At 38.4% G+C, this 22762-nt stretch overlaps 1 protein-coding gene across 1 annotated transcript in view; it reads right to left on the bottom strand.

The window, feature by feature from the left end:
- LOC307131358 (extracellular calcium-sensing receptor-like) overlaps window positions 1–22762 on the bottom strand; it is a gene marked incomplete at its 3' end in the record, with an annotated part of 153502 nt that overhangs the window by 120700 nt on the left and 10040 nt on the right. The gene's annotated exons all lie outside the window — the stretch shown is intronic.

Raw genomic sequence — 22762 nt, 5'->3', positions numbered from 1 at the left:
TGGGGTTCGGTAACTATACTTACAGTGTCATCAAAGCAGAAGTAGACATGCCAAGAGGGATCGCATGCTTCCTGAAAATCAATTGTTGTAGGGAAGACTAATCTGCGGTGGCCACTGAATGCGGTTGTATTCTTTTATGGCCTGTCTCAGTCTCTTGTTGGAGCTAGCAACCTGCTTGGACAGTCTAATGGCAATGCCCTGCCCATCTGTAGCAAAGTTAGAAAAAACGCATACAGCGTTGAATTTATTCATTTGTATTATGGTGCTTTTCAAAGTTGATCTTAATGTATCTATTTATCCACAGCACTTTACCTGGATATTTTCTTTTCAAATGGAGGAGGACTGCTCTCTCCCTTGCTTCAGTTCTAGCCTTGCAGATTAGTTGGCCTCGGAGTTCACGGTCAACATCTTTAAGGGTAGACTGGAAGTCTGAATCGGATTCTTGCCATCTCCCAATCCGGTGTTTTTTCTCCATGTTCTGCAGAGAGTCCTCAATTCTACAATGATCAGCAAATACATCTTATTAATTGTTATTTATACACTTGCTCAGAGAACGGTAACAGACAGATTACTGCTTACTTACTCCGTTTCACACTCCATGTCCGACTCATGAGTCCCAGATCTATACATTACAAAAAACAAAACACAGCACAAAAATTCAGTACCAAGCAGAAAGCATTACTATGGTACACCTGACCAAACAGTGTATACGTTATAAGGGAGGCCTTGGTAGTAATTGATTACTAATCACACCATATTAAATTACTGCAGTATTACAGCAACTCTTAATTTATAACCATTGTGACAGTTTCCTTCAAAACTATGCTGTCGCTGATTTAACACCTAGGCTTTCATGTTGAAGTACATCAGCAGAGCACTTAAGGATGGCTGTAATTACCATATAGTCTTACATAAACACATTGAACTCTTACTTGAACTTATAGAACTGAATCAGTTTGATGATGTAGTCCCTTTTCCATCTACAGACAGTGTCTGGAGAACAGATAAAGACATTACTACTGAGTGTATTTCATTACTGTACACGGAAAGTTAAGTATAATGTATTTGCAATATCTTTGCTAATAATATTCATGACCTTCATACTGTATTCAAGACATTCATGCATTCACTTTAGTTGCTCACTTATTGGTTTATGTTTCTGTTGGGCTAGCTCCATCTCCCTTTTCATCCACTTCTCCATGTCTCCCTCAGAAACCAACACTAGACAACAAAAATAACAGGAAACAAAACAACATCAATACTGCATACTCCGCTTGTAAATGGAATCTAAAATTCTCCCATTTACAACTATTGTTACCTGCTTCTTATGTGCACTGTTTACCTGGTGCCTCTCTGATGACTGATGAGATATCTTCTTGAGCGAGAATCGATATTTTCTCTGCTCGGTCAAGTCTTTGCAGGAGCTGTATCTCTGCAAAGACAGTTTAATTTACTTATGTTGACCAATTTGTGAGTGATCAGCTTCACTCCAGAAAATATAAAATGTATAAACAATGAACCACCAACACAGAATTTGCATAGGTTATGCAGCAGTGGACAAACCTAGGTCAGTTGATTTCCTCCGTCCATAATGCAAAAGGGCATCAGTCAACAGGTCAAGGCGATGAGATGGAGTCATCTCCTTTGTGACTCTGGCAAATCTTCGGAGGTAAGACCACAACCTTTCCATTCCTTCCCCGTCTGTGAGCCCAAACCCATCGAGCCGCCTAGTGCTGTACTTGATCTGTGATTAAAGCAAAGTGGTAGAATATCACAGATACTGACACTGAGCATGATCCAGATCAAAAAGCTTCAATCAGACAGAATCATTTCTATAGAAATGCTGTGTAAATAATTTGCTTAGAGTAATCAAATAGTCCGCTTATCGTGTTCATATTGTGTGTGTTTGGTGTGTGTGTGTGTGTGTGTGTGTACATATGCTTGCTGTGCGTCATGTGATGTTTTCCTCTACGGAGTGTTCCTGCTCTGCTGGCTTTTTTTGGTGCATAATTATTGCCCCGGTTCTCTCACACCTACTGTATGTTACTTGAGTGGAGTGTAATGCTTTCACCTTGACCATTCAGACAGGGCTTGGCGCAGGAGAGGGCCTAGGTGTAGCTTATATTATTTTATTTTATAAATCAGAAAAAATTCAGCTGTTAATTTATATTTATTACTTTATATTCATGTAGTAATTATACAAATTAAATAGTAATCTGCATAAAACATGAAGAAAAAGAAAACAAATTTGGTTTTAACAACCATCTGCTTATAGTGATTTGACCCAGACAGATGTGAGATGAGCGGTTTCCACTGTATTGTCCTAAAGGGTGCATCTCTAAAACAAGTTTAGACAAACACCAGGTGGGAAAAACGCTAGATTAAAGATTACTTTTAGGCACATCTACTTAATTTCAGCCGTGCAGTTGATAGACAGGAAAATGGAGGCCAAACAGGGAGTGAATGATGTGTGACACAGGTCCTGATGTCTCTATAAATTCAGTGAATTACCTGGCAGGGCAATTTGTGACCATAAACATGAAATGCTGGTACGGCCAAGGAGATGTTGTGAGGTATGTCCTTCCCTGATTTCTGATCGAACACAGTAAGGCATAATTTTGAAGTTAATGTGTCAAGGTCTTTTCTCAAAACAATAATTCAGTTTTATACAGAAAAAAAAGTACTTACATGCAAATGTGAGGCAACAACACAGGCAATGTCATACACTACTCGCAGGTGTATGTTCTTGTCCTCACATCTTCGAAGTAGCTCATCGATGACATACAGCGGATAGGCTAATCTATTTCAACACAAATGTTAATGATGACACTATATAACTGAGGAAATGTAAAAAATAATTATACAATCTCCAGCATCAAATTAAACACCCAAATACTCAATAAAAAAGAAAAAAAATATTTTTTTCTTATATTAGTGAAGATTAGAGAATGGTGGCAAAGTTATAATTTTGTAATGTTTTGGAATCACCCATATACATTCCATGAGGTTCATGTATGGCCCCACTTTATATTAGGTGGCCTTTACTATGTACTTCCATCAAAAAATAAGTACACTTTACTTATTGTGTACATATTGTATTGCACACACTTTTGCTGTTATTGAGGTGGGATACGGGTAAAGTTAGGGACCGGTGTGGTGGTATGGGTAAGTTTAAGGGTAAAGTTAGGGACAGGTGTGGTGGTATGGGTGAGTTTAAGGGTAAAGTTAGGGACAGGTGTGGTGGTATGGGTGAGTTTAAGGGTAAAGTTAGGGACAGGTGTGGTGGTGTGGGTAAGTTTAAGGGTAAAGTTAGGGACAGGTGTGGTGGTGTGGGTAAGTTTAAGGGTAAAGTTAGGGACAGGTGTGGTGGTGTGGGTAAGTTTAAGGGTAAAGTTAGGGACAGGTGTGGTGGTGTGGGTAAGTTTAAGGGTAAAGTTAGGGACAGGTGTGGTGGTATGGGTGAGTTTAAGGGTAAAGTTAGGGATAGGTGTGGTAGTATGGGTAAGTTTAAGGGTAGGGTTAGGGACAGGTGTGGTGGTATGGGTAAGTTTAAGGGTAAAGTTAGGGACAGGTGTGGTGGTATGGGTGAGTTTAAGGGTAAAGTTAGGGACAGGTGTGGTGGTATGGGTAAGTTTAAGGGTAGGGTTAGGGACAGGTGTGGTGGTATGGGTAAGTTTAAGGGTAAAGTTAGGGACAGGTGTGGTGGTATGGGTGAGTTTAAGGGTAAAGTTAGGGACAGGTGTGGTGGTATGGGTAAGTTTAAGGGTAGGGTTAGGGACAGGTGTGGTGGTATGGGTAAGTTTAAGGGTAAAGTTAGGGACAGGTGTGGTGGTATGGGTGAGTTTAAGGGTAAAGTTAGGGACAGGTGTGGTGTATGGGTGAAGTTAGGGTAGAGTTAGGGACAGGTGTGGTGGTATGGGTAAGTTTAAGGGTAGGGTTAGATGTAAGGGAAGTGTCAACTGTGTAATTACAAATGTAACTACAGAAATGAATTACAGATGTAATTACATGCAGGTATTTTTACAAATGTAAGTACAATGTAAAAACGTGTGTACACAATAAGTGCATTGTATCAAATGATTAATTTAAATGTAGTACATAGTAGTTAAGGCCACCTCTTATAAAGTGGGTCCAAATATATATATATATATATATATATATATATATATATATATATATATATATATATATATATATATATATATATATATATATATATATATATATATATATATATATATATATATATATATATAAACAAGTAAAATATATTTTATGTTAGGGTCATGCTATTCTAAGCATTTTATGAATAGGAAGAATCAAACAGGGGAATTATCATTCTGGAACACTATCTGGGTCTAACACTGGGTCAATAGTCAGAGATGTCACAAATGTGGCATAGACTTGCCGTTCTCCTTGGCTCATGTTGATAAACATTAGGGGCATTTCATGACGACAAGAGGCTCCAAACACTCCTGTAACATCAAGCTTCTTTGCCTGTTTTTGTGACCTCAGCACGTTGCCAGCCTTGAAGTTACTGCAGTCCTAAAGATTTACGGAAACATAGATTTATGGGAGGAATAACTATCTTTTTTCATGAGTTAAATTAATATTTCATGGACTCAGTCTGCAACTATGACTAACCTCGTGAGGCTTTGAGCTGTCAACATGTGATAGAAGGTATTCCTCTACATCCTTTTCATCAACAAACATGCGTGTTCCATGTAATGGCTCAACCGCACTTGTACCTGAGCTTTGCTTCCTCACAAGGCCAAAGTTGGCATCCAATGTCACAATCATATCTCCATCCGCCTAGAAAACAAACACTTACAGTAATCCTTGTTTTGTATCTGCAACAAGTTTATACATTTATACTATTATTATTTTATTATAATACCTTATACAAAAATTAACAAAGTTTGCAGATATCAATTCAATGCCATTAGGTCATGGAAAATGCAATCAGTTTAATCAAACAAGAACCACGCTGGAACTTGAACCAACCTTTGGACATGCTGGGCATATGGTCCCATCATCTAATTGTGGGCAAATATCTACCAAACTTCTTTGTCGGAAGTGGTGATGCCTAAATTGGGATATGGATTCTCCCACCAGGGCTCTGTAGAGTGTGTTAACCTAGGGTATAAGCAGCAGTCAGAGAAAACATTACTGTTTCGTATACTTACATCTAGAGATGGTGGTTCACTCAGAAGTTGTTATTTTATAGAAAATATAAAGAATACTTTAGCATGCAAATGTACAATCCTAGATGGTTCCATAAATTTTTACTTTTAGTTGTGATAATTAATGATGTAGTACAATCAAGGAATTTTCACATCCATCTTCCATGAAAGTAATTGAAATGTTCACTTCACAGACAAGACTTCAAACTGACCTCTGCAAACTGACTTACCTCAGCAAGTGTGAGGTTATTTTTCCAGCGCATGGTGTTGCAAAAACCCTCAACAGAAACTTGACACTCCAGTGACAGACAAACAAAAAGCTCTAGCAGAGGGATGGAGAAGGCAGTCTGAGGCTTGTCGGCTGTTGCTGGCCAGAGCCCATACCTTAGTAGAGTGCAGGTTTCTGGTTCACACGCACACATATTGACTGTGACAGTGCAGAGCCGTCCTGTCAAATAAAAAGGGGGAAATAAAATAAAAAACATAACCAAGTACTACTACTATAGAGACTACCATATCAGCATAAACTAAATCACATGAGTGTGTTACCTATAACTTAATGTTTGTTATTATCAGCAAACAACTTTTTTCAAATTTGTATCACAAATTTGATGAATTCCTTATAGGAAATAATTACTCCACATGTAATAGGATTGAATTCCTTAACCTGTCAAGAAAATTAAATTTTTCTCAGCTGCTTTGGTACATTTCTCAGATCAGAATTGAAATTCTCAAAAAAGCAGTTTCTCATTTCTTTGAACAAGTTGCAAATGCTTTGGTACATCCATGCAAATGATTCTGTACAATTCTCTGCTGTTTCCTACATTATCAATTTATTATAATGGGTATCTGTTGAATAGTCTCACCCCCCACAACATTTAGGCATTAATACATGCAAAATGGTTGAACAAGTTGTCATATGTCAATCCTATTTCTATACATTTCCATTAGACGTTCACATTTCTACTTTAGCTTTTTCTCTTTGTGCTATGCAGTGCTGTCTTTTCCTTTCTGTATCGCAATGACATGGTCTGTCAACAAATTACAGCACAAACAGTAAAAGCGTAAATGTTTATCTTGTCCAGTCTCTTGCATTCAAACTCACACATACACTAAGGCAGGGGTGGGCAACAGTTTTAGTCTGAGGGCCACAGTTACTTTGGCAAAGTAAACGGAGGGCCACACTTTGGACAATTGCAATTAAACATAGTTACATGATTAAATCGTACTTAATTAAATGCAGTACTTAATTAAATGCTTAATTAAATGCAGATATGTATAAGGCTACAGTTACTTTGACTTTTGCCAGCCCATTTCAAGGCCTAATATATATATATTTGTGCGGCCTGTCTGACATAGGCTACTCTAAGGTTACAATAACTGGATTTACTTTCAAGGATTCATTTACTACACTACCCTGCATATTGTTCAACTGTCATTCATGCCAGCTGTAGCTATTCAATATTGAAAACTATTAACAAAACTGCAAATGTATGTGTGCAGGTTACATTAACATACAGACTTCAGGCAATCTGGCTTGGAATTATAAAATTGAATTGGGGATACCTTCATCACTAAATGAAAAACATATTCAGCTTATTTCACTTGTTATTATTGATTTTTTTGTAATTTCTTTTTTAACATGTTGTTTAAATCTTTTATAAAATAGAACAATTTAAGTGCAGATCAACTTCATCACACGTATGTTTGCTTGAAAGATAAAGAACAACATGGAATAGTCCAATGCGTCTCACAGAATTTAAATTTGATTTAGCTGTATCATCATCACCATCTACAGGACATGCATGCAGTATGAAATGCAGTATGAAATGGGGCACGTGAAATTGTTAAGGGGGCTTAACGTTATACCATCAATGATCAATACACACTGATAACTAGCTTAATAAAAAGATAAGCCAGCGTCATTTATTATGCATATATTAACCCTTGTTTCACGCTTAATTTTAATATTCTAACTGACTCCCCAGTGAGTTTTTTCAAGGCGGTTCCTATTTTAGATTGTTCCCCCTTAATGTTTCCATGGCGATGCGTCATATTTGTCACGTGACACCGCACCCACAATAACACAGATGCATCGCTTTTATTCCCAGAGAATCAGGGTCAACAGTTTTTCCCGAAATACGTGCAAGAAAGTGGCCGGTGAACTGTGACTAGAATAGAGTAGGCTAAACTTAATAATTACTTCTACTATGTTTGTCTGGTATAATATACTTCAGAAAATTAATTTTGAATAGATTGTTATTGCTGCTTCCACAGCCATCAGTGTGTATTTTACAAACTCCAAATGTATTGTTTTACTCGTGCTTATGTGTATTGAAATGTCTGAAACCTAAAATAAACATTATGAGGTTGAACAAAAACTGCATAGTTGTGATATATGACAGCGCTGAGGCTGAGCTCGTCCGTCTCTGGCTCAGCGCCAACCAACGCGCAACAGCACAGTTTGAATCCGGCAGTCATGCGACGTCACTGAACATCCTAAATACCATGTGGGACCGTACTCTCAGGGGCACAGAAGTAAAAATCCCATATATGCGACCATAACGATCAAAAGCTTAAACATTTCATTTGTAATCCTGAATACAAAAATTCAACTTTCATCCAAATTGCCAGCACATCGAGCGCATCGCGGGGGCCGGATTGAAGCACTATGCGGGCCGGATCCGGCCCCCGGGCCGTATATTGCCCATGTATGCACTAAGGTGTAACCTACAATTTACAATAATTGTACATAAGAGTACATTGTGTTATTGACAACATGACTAAGCAATTTGACTGTCTTATTCATACACAATGACACAAGGACTTGTCATTCTGATGGCACTGACATGTTCACTGACACAGATATTTACTTTTGAGAGATGAACTAAGGATTTTGAGCAAGAGACTGGCTTTTGCAGGTAATCCATGGTGTTTTGCTATTTGTAAGAATTTTTTTGAGAAATGCACTTACTGTTTTGCAAATGTCGAGGATGATTCGAGAAATGTACCAAAGTTACTAAAAACTGTAAGATTTTGTATCATGTAAAATTACAAACCTGTGCTGACAATGACCTTCATGTCCTTCGTGTACACAGCATGGGTGCCATGGCCTTCGGGTAAATTTAGGAATAACCCCAAAGAGGATGGTTCATAGTGGTCATTCTGTAAGACATATTGATAGCTCTTACCATGTTTTTAAAACAACAAACTTAGTGACAGTTGATATTACATAGTGCTAAAACAATTTGAAATATCTAATGAATCTGTTGAAATTACTGTGAATTTGCTGTTTATATATATTATATATATAATGACTGCATGCTATTGTTCTTACATTCCACTTATCAGAAAGATGGAGTGAATTTCTGTGAGTCCTCTTCAAACAAGCCTCACAAAACACTGCAGTGGTGCTGCACTCAATGCACCTATAATCAGCATGTTTAAGGCAGACAACACACTGGGCAGTGATTGGTGCTGAACATTCAAACGACACCTTAAGCATGTCATCCTTGACTGCATCCCAAGCATGAAGCTCTCTCTTCTTTGCCTTACTGTATGCAGTCTCAGAACATGAACTACAGCTCGGTGCCACATCATCAGGTTCAGACTGTTGAGCAGTAATAGACATGTAAGGGTCGGAAGGGTGGGTCTGTTTGGAGTCGGGCTGGGGAAGACCTTGACTAAGGTAAGAAACCTTTGCAGGGCCAGTGATACTCCTCCTCACCACCTTAATCTTCACGCTCCTGAAACGTGTTTTAACTGCTTTTCCCATATCTGAAATCAAAATATTTGGCAATTATTAAATAAAGCACAGTGTAAGCCGTACTTATTATCACAGCCTAAAAGACAGAAACACATCAGTGAACATGTGATGCAGATGAGGGATATGTATTTGGCGCCATCGATAGATATCAGAATCATATATATATATATATATATATATATATATATATATATATATATATATATATATATATATATATATATATATATATATATATATATATATATATATATATATATATATATATAATGTATGTCTATTTGTCTGTGTATCTATCTATATATATCTATATATATAGATAGATACACAGACAAATAGACATACATTATATATATATATATATATATATATATATATATATATATATATATATATATATATATAGTCAGATGATAGATAGATAGATAGATAGATAGATAGATAGATAGATAGATAGATAGATAGATAGATAGATAGATAGATAGATAGATAGATAGATAGATAGATAGATAGATAGTCAGATGATATATAAATAGTCTTACAGTATAACTTTGCGTTTAACTAGTAAACTAAATTTCCCCATTAGCTTCAGACGTAAAACTTGCTTATTAGCAACGTTAATGCCAACTATATTCTAATAACGCAATAACATTAACAAACACAATTGCAATACGGTTCTCTCATGTCACGCAATATTAAAACAATTGTGAATTGTTTTCCCTCATTGAGTAATTATTTACAGTATAAATGCTCGGTTGTATGAATGGTCTTACCTGAAAATATCAAGCCTTTAATTTTTGTACTTTCAAAGTGAAAATGGAATTTCCTGTTTATGGTAACTTAGGCCTATGTCACGGAAATGTCACGGTCAAATTTTGGATGAAAAAATCCAATGCCAGTCAGCACACTTCAATCAAATCGCGATGGACTACTAGTGTATGTGAATATTAAACGGCAAAAATACTATTTAAATATGAATCCTGCATGTTTTATGTCTCTGTGTGAAGGAATTGTGCAGGCGCGTCTGCCCCATTCATTCCGTGATATTACGCTATTATGAATGGACTTCGTGATATTACGCTTTTATGAATGGAGTTCGTGATATTACGCTTTTGAATGAATGGACTGTTTTCCCTTATTGAGTAATTATTTACAGTATAAATGCTCGGTTGTATGAATGGTCTTACCTGAAAATATCAAGCGGGAAATATCGCAACGTTGCCGCGTCATCCAGTAGATTTCCAACAACCAGCGAGCTGGAATCCTCGAGGATTGGATCTGGAGTCTTCGCTTGTATTCGTATCGCTGATTAACCATGTGGATGGATGATAACAGCCTTCTGAGCCTACCAGTAGGCACAGTAGGCACCTTCTAGCCCATTCCTATGGGCTGATAACCACTGATAACGCCCATTCAATCGAGTGATAACATTCGAAGCGGGTGCATCAGATATGAGTTCAATGGTCGCGCACTTCCAGTCCATCTCAACCTCACCCAGCACACTCTCGCTTCCAGCAACTGTAATACAATCCATAAAGACAATAAGCAACCTGAAAAATACTCACATTGACAAAAAACGGATCTAATATAATAAATCTTACCCTTTTTCTTCTTGATCGACTCCGAGCTAAACTTCGCAGTTTCCGCCTGCTATGTAAGTTCAGGTTGTTTGTATCTGAAGCTCCGTCGTGTCGATTCATAATACGTCTTACAGGCAGCTGGAAAACAATTACATGAGACTGGTATTAATAAAAACAGTCACGGTAAAATTAAACAAGGAATGAGAAAAACAGAAGTTATACTTACACAAAATGTCGACGTGATCAGCGGTTAAATCTGGACTCGCGGAAATCGTTCCAAGCAGACAAGAGGTCACCTCTTCGTTATGAGGCGGGGATAGTCTGTGTAAACAAAATGTGCAGTTTTAAGCTCGGATCTATTAACGCATCCATTTCCTTATACAGCTGAATAAAAGCATATTCTTTAAATCGTAACGTTACATTACCCATGCTGTGGTTCATAGCGCCTGCAGTTTGCTTCAGAGTTGTGAAGACGAAGACAGCCTCCTGAAAATGAGTCCAAAAAGTTGGTTGCGTCCAGTGTAGTGTAAAGCTCGTCTTCTACGCGTCATGGCCATGACCTCGCACGTCATTGGACTAGGGCTCTACTATGGAACGCGCCCGGGGCCAAATCTCTTTATACGAAACGCGTGACTTATGACCGCGTCAACGCAGCAATTTTTTACGTGTTTCTTTTGTATGTGTAGACACGCACATTCTGGTCGTGTAACAGGCATACACGCACAGTTTTAACATGTTAAGAAGACACATTTGAACGTGTTTCTTAACGCGCACATTCTGTACATGTCGAAGTGTAATTTTTTTTTTTTTTTAAAGCAGACTTACCTTTAGATGTAGCCTAGGCTACATACATATTAATATAAGATATTAATGAATTGCTTAACTGACTACTGTGCTAGAGTAAAGTAGCCTAATGTTACAATGTATATTAAGTAAATGCTTAATATTATACAATTATTATAATTTATCTATATGGGTTATTGTTTGTTTTTTAAAGTTAGGCTATATATAATTTCTAAAAGTATATATAGGCTAATTTACACAGCACATATTTATAACTGAAAAAACACACACACACACACACACAACTTTATTCACTTTCACATAATAATGTTTTTGTAATTTGGTGTTTAGTTTGTTGTATAGTTTGTTTATACTGTTCTGTCTCTGTTTTGTTTCCAGGAACATCTGATGAGTGCTATAATAAAATGACTTCATCATATTTAAAATATGTTTTGATATTCATTTTATTTATATTATTAATATTTTATTTACCCATAAACGTGTCTTTAGGAAGCCATAAGTTATAGAGACAAGAATAACGTTTGCCATTTAAATGCCACATTAATTTACTGAGGACCCATACAGCCAATGATCATGTGTGAAAACACTTATACATAAATTGATCACTTAGAAATCAAAACTAAGGTTTGAGAAAGAAAGAATATGCATACAACAAAATATATTGTTTCATAGCAGCTTCAGTAACAAGTTCAAAACAAATTCTGCTGTAAACCGGCTCTAACAAGCCAATATAGTGTCAATATTCAGCTCAAGTGACTTCAGTGTTGATTCACTTCAGTTGATTTCAGTTCAACTGTAAAATTCCTCAGTTGTGCATATTTGTGTGTAGTTAGATATATGCAAAAACAAAATTTTTGGAAGAGTTAAAATAGTTTTGCACAAAGTGTTGCTTTTGCAAGCGATGTCTGATGTTTTGCATGTTGTGTGTTTTGTGTGTAGAGTTACAAGAAATGGAGCCATATTTTCAGAAATTGTGTGTAAGCAATTAGATAAAACTGTAAATTAATCCAGTTTATTTTAGTTCAGGACTCATAGTCCAGGTGTTAGTAATCTGTGCTTAATCTTTGTTCCAGGCAACAATTTTTTAACTCACGATTAACTAGATTAAGGCCTACTCTTGGCATAATTTAAACCCTGTCCAGGAAACCACCTCTTGAAAATCTGCATTGATAATTCATAAAATGTGGTGTGAGCTCAATTTAAATGACAATTACAGAAAAACACAATCTGACTTAACTATTAACACACAAACTTGTACTTTTCACATTTATGATTAATAGCCATTTAGAAATCATTCACAGTGCAGGGTGGAAAAATTAATTTTGGTATGTAAACTGTATGCTTTACTTGATTTATTTGTGTGCTTTGGTTCATTGTCTTGTTGCATCACATAACCTCTCTAAAGGTTGAAGACATGAACTGCTGTCCTGTATTTTTTTTTTTTTATATAACATTGGTTATTGCTAATGACATACAGAGTAATTAATCTACACTGTGAGCCCGGACAAGTTGAATCTACTTAAAAAATTGGAGCAAACTGGTTGCCCTAAAAATTTAGTAATGTGAACTAAAACGAGTACATTTAACTTAAATTTAAGTTAACATTTTAACTTAAACTTTAAACTTGTTTTAGTTAAAAAAATTCAGAACCTAGATAAAACTCCCCCTGCTGCTACTCTGATTTGCATTTGTGTAGCTCACAGCATGTTCATTTACATGTTAAAGCCTCCCCTAGAATTAAGGGGAGGGGGGGTCATGGGGGGACAACTGCCAAGCAAGGCCCACGTCAATTTCCGACAATTTACGGCAGTTTTCGGTGTTGCCTGCAAATTGCCGTGCACAGTCGTAAACCTGAAGTTCCACGGCAATCTACAGTGCCACATACTGACGAAAATCCCACTTTTCATGCAGTGGTGGGTCATAATATAGCATATCTTTGTCAGTGCGTTTTGTGGTGTTAGGAATTGTTTTTCTGCGCATTTTCGCACTAACTCAAAACGTGCGTACACCACCTCCTGAGCTGGCGTAGGATTTGAGCGTGCCGTACACCAACATCAATATTGATAAATCTCAAAGTCACCGTGGTTTTGGGTGTACGCCAGGTGTACGCTGGAAATTTGGTGTATGCACTTTTGATAAATGAGGGCCAATGAATGAGGAAGTACAAGCTGGTATCTGATTTTTCCCACCCTATCTTTGGATCTGCGGTAGAGAACATTGTCCTTAACTTCCAACTTTTCCCAGTGTTTCAGCATTCTCAATACCAGGGCAGATTCATTATCCCTCTCTCTTTGTGATGGTCTCCTTCTTTTGTCAACAAAGCATATCACACGGGTGATGATGGGGTCAGCTCTCTGTTTGCCACATATTTCCTCCGTTGAAAAGACTGTGAGTGTATTCACTCCTCCATGAATCACTTTGTTGGCACAGTGGGTCAACTGAGCACCGCGTACAGGCCCGCTGGTTTCCCAATCTAGACAGGACTCAAAAATAGCCTTCACACCTTCACTTCTTATCTGGCTCAAGCTCCCAACTTGAACACTGAATTTTGATGGAGTACATTCACTGACAAAGGAAAGCTTCTTGAACTGATTCCGAGGTTACATGATGAGCCTTACTCTCCAAGGCTTCACAGGCTTCCAGATATCTGGCAAAGGGATGTCGACTCAACAGATCAGAAGGAATGTTCTGGGTTCCGGGTATGTTTTTCAAGTCAAAGTCAAAGGGGGCCAGCTTAGATACCCACCTTTGTTCACAGGCATCTAATTTAGGCTTAGACATGATATATGTCAAAGGATAGTCCCTTTTAACCAGTGAGCAAACTTTTCACAAACTGCCCACTTTAGAGCATAAAACTCTAATCTATGAGCTGGGTAATGGGACTGAGCCCTCGACAGGGTCTTACTCGCGAAGGCTACTGGACATGGTTTTTTCCCTCCTCTGGTATCTAACTCAGAACCGCACCCAACCCAACCCATCCATAGATGCATCAGGGGACTAGAGGAATGATCTCTTAAAGTCTGGATGTGCTAGAGTAACTGCGTCTGTAAGTGACTGTTTGATCTTTTCCACAGCAAGGTAACATTCTGCAGTCCAGTCATCAGGGCTCAAACATTTGGGTTTAGGAAAACAGGGGCCACCTTTACCACCTTTATTCCTGATCTTCTGCCCAGCGGTCAGCTTAAACAGTGGCTTGGCTAATGCTGAGAGACCCTCTATGAAATGAGAATAATAGTTTGCCATTCCAAGGAAAGATTTGATCTTCATTGGTGATGGAGTCTTTCCATCTTCCTCCTTCAAATCCACAACCTTGAACTCACTGATAACGGACACCTTTGTTGGATCGGTTGCAATACCATTCTCTGATACAATGTGACCCAGAAACTTCACAGTCTTCCTCATGAAGTAACATTTCTTTTGGGACAATTTGAGGTTGAGCTCTCTAAGCAGAGAAAATACCATCTCAAGGCGGTCGAGTGCCTCCTCCTCAGTCTTCCTAAACACCAGTAAGTCATCTAGGTAGCAAAAGAGAGACTTAAGAGAGGTAATTCTGGTCCCCAAATATTGCAGTCATCAAACGAGAGAACATTGCGGGACTGTTGCATAATCCCTGAACTATTTGGTTGTATTTGTTGGATTACAAATGTATACATTGTTATATATAGGTTCAAATGTAATAGAATATAACTGAAAACATTATCTATATTTGTGTTTTACATTTTGAAGTAAACTTGAGGAAATTCTAAGGAGATTACGTCAGGCTGTGTAAGTGGTTGAGACATTAAGTATTTTGTCTTTATGCACTTCCTGACTATTTACCATGACAAGTTTAGAGCAATACTGCCTGAGTGATTGGATTAGCATCTATGCATTTGAGTGACACTGTTATGCTGAGTGATTGGATTAGCATCTATGCATTTGTTTGACACTGTTATGCTGATTAAATCAAGCATTGTATTGCTTAGAGTGTCTCCTCCCCTGCTGTATAATCCCTCCCCTTGAAATGTATATAAAATACAATGTTCAACTGGCTTTAGTCAGACTTGGAACCTCAGCGGAAAGACAGCACGTTTTTTCTCAATAAAGAATCCTTCTAAAAACCTATCCAAGTTCTCCTGGTCTCTACTTCAAGAAACAACAGAAGTTCACAACATATTCATAGAGACCCACTGGAGTTGTGCAAGCTGTATATTTGCGGTCATCCTCATGGATAGGGATATTATAAAACCCAGATGTTAAATTCATGGTGCTGAAATAACAGTTATTTCCCAAGGATGCAAGGGCGTTGGCTTGGTGAGGCAGTGGATATACGTCCTTCTCTGTTCTTTGGTTAAGCCACCTGAAGTCTGTGCATATCCGCAATTCTCCCAAGTGCTTCCAGACCAGCACTAAAGGTGAGGCCCACTCACTGTTGGACTTCCAGATGATACCACATCCCTCCATTTCATCCAGGGTCTGTCTTAATTTGTGGTAGTGAGCTGGCGGAACCCTTCTATAAGGCAGTCTGAATGGTTTTTCGTCTTTCAGGTGTATCCTGTGGACAATATTCTTCACTTCACCTCAATCTAACTTATCACGGGAGAAGATGCCCTCATACTGCACAATGATGTCTGCAAATTTCCTTTTCCAGAAATCATTCACTTCAGTAGAGTCAATATCGATCTGTGTCAGTCCCAGCTCTTGCAACTTAACTGCATAGTCTGTTTGCAACTTCTTGTCTTCTTCGTTAGGTCTGCAAACATGAACAACATTCTGAAGGACCTCTCTTGATTCACAATTCTTGTGCTTTGTAAGCTCTAGACACGGGTGTATCTGAGCAATCTTTGCATTCCGACGTAACACTACAGGTCGATCCAGCATATTTATCACCTTTACAGGAATCCATTTATCAGCCCATAATGAACACACACTGCGAGCAATCATAATGTTCACAGTACTCCCAACAGACAAAGGAACTTCTTCTTTCAACCTTCCCCAGACTAGGTGTTCGTGTTGCGGCTCCAGTGTCACACACTGTCTTAATAACACAGTGCCAACTCTTTTTGGCATCCTGTCTCCGTGCCAATGGTCAGCATGGGAGAGTACACTGAGGAGAGGGTCATTACTGTTTTCCTTAACAGGCTGTGAGATTTTCTCCCAGTACCACTTTGTGTTCTTAACCTGCTGAGTCTTAAAACATTAAAGCCTACTATCATGTCATCCTCTTGACCCGGAAGAGCTAAAAAGTTCACAGTCATCTTTCATCCAAGCAAATCTATATTCAGCTCATATGCACATTTTGGCCTTGTCTGGTTGCCTCCACATCCAGTCAGCACTTTCTTTGTGGGTTTACTTATAATAACGCAATGAGACTATGATCCTGCAGTATGGGCTCGGCTGACTCACTCAGGGTACAGGTTACAGATCCACTGTCTACAAGGGTTAAGAGTTCCACTTTTCCTTTGACTAATGCCTGAGCATGGAAAAGATCATTCTCACCATTCACTTTTGTATAGATCAATTCTTGAAAGTGTGAACAACAATTCTCAGAGGTACTTGCTGCATCATCATCGCTTGTCTTTTGAATCACACTGTCAACAGCTTTGGTCGGAACATTAGTAAAATTCTCTGGGGATTTTGGTTGGCTGGTACCCAAACTGTTCCCCTCAGAGTGCGGGCTTTCTAGTTTAAAGGCCGCTCGGGATCAGAAGACATTCTGGGAGATGAGAATCTGTTCTAGGAAAGACACCACTCTACCAAGAAGAGCTGGATCAGGACCCCTAGACTGACTACTGCCAGAAGCTTGCTGTTGTGTCATACACCAAGCACCAGAGGGCTTTTCTTCAACTTGTAACGCTCTTTCCACACTGGCTGACTGCTTGTCTCTGTGATTGCTGTCTATGAGCGATTGAACCTCTCTATCAGTCCAAAATGGTTTACTTCGCTGAGCCGCATACAAGGTAGGTTCCGGACAGTGTCTAAGGAACTGTCTCCGTAGGCACTCGTCAGCTAGGTCAACAGCCTTATTAAGTCTGATCCAATAGTCTAAGCCACTTTCTGATCAACTGGGCAAGGTCTCGTAAAAGTCTCTCAAAGGGGTAGTGAAGGAAATTGCATCCCCAAAATGCTGTCTCAAAATAGAGAAAATTGCATGTGGGTCTCTACTCACATTAATCAGGGGGTTATTGCGAACGCAGGTCCTTATGACATCTTTAGCACGGCCCATCAGCCTATCAAGAATCTCCTGGCCTTGCTCTGACACACTGAATCCCTTCCTGTTTAGATACATTTGCATCAACTCCTCCCATTCACCAATAGTGCATCTGTCTGTTTTGTCACCTCTGAATGTCGGAGGTTCTTTGATATCCTGATGTCTGATAACTAGGATGAGATTTGACCAGTCAGGTGGCTGAGCGAAGGACTGTTGGGCATTTTCTCTCTGGGTATTTTACGCTGATGATGACATGCTGGCAGCGATCTGGTTACCTATTTCACTGCCTAACTGCTTCATTAGGTCTGACATAGTTTGCGACTGATTTGGTTGGTCACCTCCTACAGAACCATGTCTTTCACTATGAAAAGCTGGTGAGTCACATCTTACACCTAAATTACTTGTGTTCTTGATGGGTGGGGAGACTACTGGGGTAGCAATCATGTCATGCTCTAGCATACTATTCAATAAAGCCCCCCGCCCCAACCCGGTTGAAACTCTTGGTAAACTTGGAACAACATTACTAGGAGTAACCTGTAACGGTCCATGTTTAAGTTTCAATGCTTATTTGCTCCCCAAAATTCTCCTTTAAGGTGATGTCAGCAACGGTTACTCCCGGCGATCTGCGATGACTGATCTCTTGAAATCCGGGTCATGGCACCAAATTTGTAGCGGATTTCACCCAGCACCACAAAATGAGCCACTGACACCAGGCTCTTCTGGGAAACAGTGTCTGCAGTTTATTAACAGAGGACAGACAATCAACACACACGCCTTCGGGTTCACACTCTTTACCAGCTGACTCTCTCCAGTCACAGGCTGTTCTGAGAGAGCATTCAATACAATAAAGTCTCGTACCACAAATCAATTTCTTTCTGTCTCTTATTCATAAAAAAATTCACATTTACACAAAACATAAATTCAATTATAAAAATAAAATTACAGCAACAGTACATTCATTTACATTAATATTATAGCCAAAATGTCTCAATCTGTTAGATCATATAGTGGATTTTTGTTGTTGTTGAACATACCTGCAGTTTATTAACAGAGGACAGACAATCAACACACACGCCTTCAGGTTCACACTCTTTATCAGCTGAAGGATGTATGAGAAAATATGTTAAATACTGCCCTCCCTAACAGCAACTGCAATTCAACTAATAAACAGGTCACAAAATATGACTATAAACACGCATTTTAAAATCAAAATGACAGCTGCACACATTCACTACATTAAATTACATTTCCACAGACTCAATCCACCAAAATTATAAGTAGAGAAACGTATTAACAGTGAAAACCATTCATTAACAGCGAAAACATTAAACAAACGTGTGTTAATAAAACTCATATTAAGTAAAAATACATTAATCCCCTAATGAAAAATGCATATAAACTTGTTCCGGTTTTATGACACTTCTAGAATGACTATTATCTCAAAAGTTAACTTAGTACAGCATATTTTCACTCTTTAATGCAGAGCACTTCAGAGACATACCTGACTCTCTCCAGTCACAGGCTGTTCTGAGAGAGCAGGCGCAACCAGTCCATCACCAATGACGTCACTCACCGAACAAACTCATACATAAAAAATACATATTTTTCCCTGGTTTTGCAGAACAAAATAAAGATGAAATACATAAAAGTAAGACAATGCAAATCATTTATTTTTACAGATTCTTTTATACCAACTCAATAAAACAAAAGTTTGCTGGAACAGTCAGACTAACAGAAAAACTCTCAACACTACACAATGACGAGACCACTGCATTCACGCGATTAACAGACTGTCTGTCTACTCAGTGCTCATCACTGCAGCCTTTCATGTGATGGGAAGATCTAAAAAATAATGCTATAATCAACACTTTCACAATTTGTTAATCTCTGCAGCTGTAATAGTAAAAAAACGTAGTAAAAGTATTTGAGAGGGGTTCCACATGTAATACGCATTTCAAATGCAAATTTGTCTGCCAATCACAACAGTGGGCATTTACACTGACGTCTTACAGCAGACTTGCCCCTTCAAACAGAGCATTTAAGCCAGAGGGCTAAACTCAGGATATAAAAATGCCTTTATTTTTCTAAATTATGACATTTTATGATATAAAAATCATACTAACAATATAAGTACACCTCAGGAAACATTATAAATAATAAAAAAAAATCCACGTCATGGGATCTTTAAGTTTTTAAACTGAACCAGACATTGCCAGAGGAAACGAAAATGGTGGAAAGTCGGGAGAGAGCGTGATTGGTGGGTAAACACTCACACGTAAATATGAGCGGCTTGTGGAATCCAACGATCCCCAACAGAGAATTAAGAAAAACGAACATCTCTTTGTTTACTGGCTGAATGAGTTGGATGCACAAGTTCTGCTCTGTGTAATGCATCAGCTTCAATAAACAAGTCCACATATTTCTATGAGCCGCACTTATTTTACCAGCACGCTGATAAACAACTCCCACAACTGTGAGAGAAACAAACTCATTTAAGAGTCCAAGTGGAGTTCCACAAGAACCCCAGGTCAGGCCGCTGGGATTATGCTCGTATCGTGGAGGAAGTAGAGGCTGCATATGGTCCATCATCTGAACATGCTGCTGCCATCGGAATAGAGCTGATGCAGAGAGTCTGTAAGGCAAGTGAGCCACTCCATGTGCTCCGAGATGACATTTACGAGAAAGTTTCCATCGTGTACGTAGATTGCTCTGAGAAGGAGCGGGACTCAATCAGTGTGGAGGTGTTTACTAACACGATGGGAGATGCTGAAATTGTACAACGGCTGCTGGAGGAGTGCTCACGTACCCTGGTCCGCGCCTACGAGATTGCACAAAGGTACGAAACCACACGTCAAACAACCACTAGTGTTACACAACTCATGCAGTCTGCTACAAGACTAATGGAATGAAAAACCTGCGATCTCACGCTGCGAGAATTTGGAAATAATGTACTGTATTTCCAGTACATGTTTCTTTAAATGTTTGCAACCAATCAAAATGGTCAAATAATTATTATGGAAGAGTCCAATAAGGTGTGGGAGTCACTATCAAGCATCATTTGAAGGCGGTACTTCAAATGTGGTCACAGGAGCACATAGTGTGAGAAGGTGGTAAGATTTTTTGCTTTAGTAATCTTATTTAATATGAAGCAGTTTTTCTTTTTGTTGCCTCAGGGTGCGTAGTGCAATAAGGAGTACTTTTCAAGGAAGTCTTCGCTGACAATGTGTTTGGATGTAATCACATATCATTGCCTGTAATTGCATACAATATAATTTGCATACAATAACATGTACACATGTAATAACATGTCTTATATACAGTATTTTTTCAGAAAAGATTTACAGTAAAGATTTCAGAAAGCAAAGATTCTATCACTGTCACAATTTGCTATTCAGTCAACCATAAATGTTCTCTTTTTCAAGATGATGAAGTAAACAATTATGAGAGAAGTAAAGAAGAAAATTAATCTGAGGATGATGATGGTGGGGATGTCCCTCAGCAACCAAGGTGGAAAACCAGCTATGATTCTAGCTTCCCTGCATACCCTGATTGGCAAGGCAGCTTTCCACAAGCTGATGACATCTTATCCCCTTATCCGTACTTTAAGACATTCTTCTCTGATGATATACTTGGCGTTATTTTAGAGCAGTCAAATTTGTATGCAGCACAGATTCCTGCATTTCAATGATAATGATGATCAACCAGTTCGATCGGATGACAATTTTGATCCGGCCCTTGATTACACATCTTATCTCTAAAATGATCTCTATGCAATACCCATGTCAGAGAAGCTGAGCGTTGATGAGCAAATGGTCCTATTTAAGGGACGAAATCGCCTGAAGCAATATCTGACTGCAAAGTCAGAAAATTAGCTGCAAAGACCATAACCACAATTTGTACTAGGTAAATTTGTATTCTGCTTTAAATTTGGGCATTTTAACATGAGGCTCAATGAGATTCTGCTCCCTTTTGGAGCCTGTCTCTAGAGGCCAGTCGATGAACTGCAGTTTAAGTCACTTCCGTATTGGCTTCAAGAGAAACTGGGGGAGGTTGCTGCTTGGATGGGACATAATAAGTAAGGCGGCCATTGTTGTCCCCTGTCCGGCTGTTGTAAGAGACTATAATCAGCACATGGGAGGGTTGACCTCCTCGACTCTCTTATAGCCCTATACCGGACATTTGCGTGAGCAATCTTCACTCACTTGTTTCAGCTACTTCTTCTTCTCCTGTGTTTTGATCTGGAGATTCTGTACTAGAAGATGTGTTATAGCGCCCCCTACCATAACAGTGAAAACATGGATAGCTGGAAAATTCAGTCAATGGTGGGGAAAGAGTAAAGTAGATTTTAAGTACATTCCTATGTACACTACCAGTGGACTAGCCTACACAAAAATGCAGATATGCAGAATTAGGAACATATCTGTATATCAATATTCTAATCAATATTTTCAAACAATGTACGTTTATAAGACAGTATGTAAAACTATGTAAAAAAATATATTTAATAGGCTACTCAATCAAAAGATTAAACATAATTACAAGCTAAGTATACTTTGAATACTTAATTATACTTTTGAGTATATCTTGATCAAAAGATTTAGTACAAGTATAGGCCAAATATACTTTTCTGTCAGTATAAGTCAAGTATACTTAAGTGCAATTTTAAGAATTTTTCATAAAGTACATAAAGTATATTCCTGAGAAGTATATAAAATAGACTGAAAGTATATTTTCTTATTTTTTTTATTTAAACAATTTAATTTTAGTATACTATTACCACACTTGAATAAACTCATTATCTCTTTCCCCGACAAACACAGAATCTTTTGCATTTCCGTGTTTTCACTGTTATACGCTAGGGGGCGCTATTACGCATCATCTGAATGAGTAAAGAATCTCCTGATCAAAACATAGGTGAAAAAGTCGCGAAAAACAAGTGATCGTATGTATGCATATGTAAAATAACGTGATCATCAACATTAAACATCATATAAATCAAAATGGCCTAATGCTACTGAATGAAATGTCGACCCAGGACGAGCTATAGGACTGTGCAAGCAGTAGGGGTGTTGATGGACTCAATCTACTCCATCTGTGTTCGATCATCACTCTGAATCTGGGTCAGTTGGGTGTTTGACAAAAACGTGATTTTCTCAGCTTTTTTGTTCAAAATTTTTTTTTTTAATGAAACTTACCCATATTTAAGTGTTGATAAAAAAGGAATGCATGAAGCAAGAAT

This window comes from Gobio gobio, assembly GCF_949357685.1.
Source record: "Gobio gobio genome assembly, chromosome: 9".
NCBI classification, from domain to species: Eukaryota; Metazoa; Chordata; class Actinopteri; order Cypriniformes; family Gobionidae; genus Gobio; species Gobio gobio.
The sequence above is the reverse complement of the archived record's forward strand: the minus strand, read 5'-3'. Positions and strand labels throughout refer to the sequence as shown.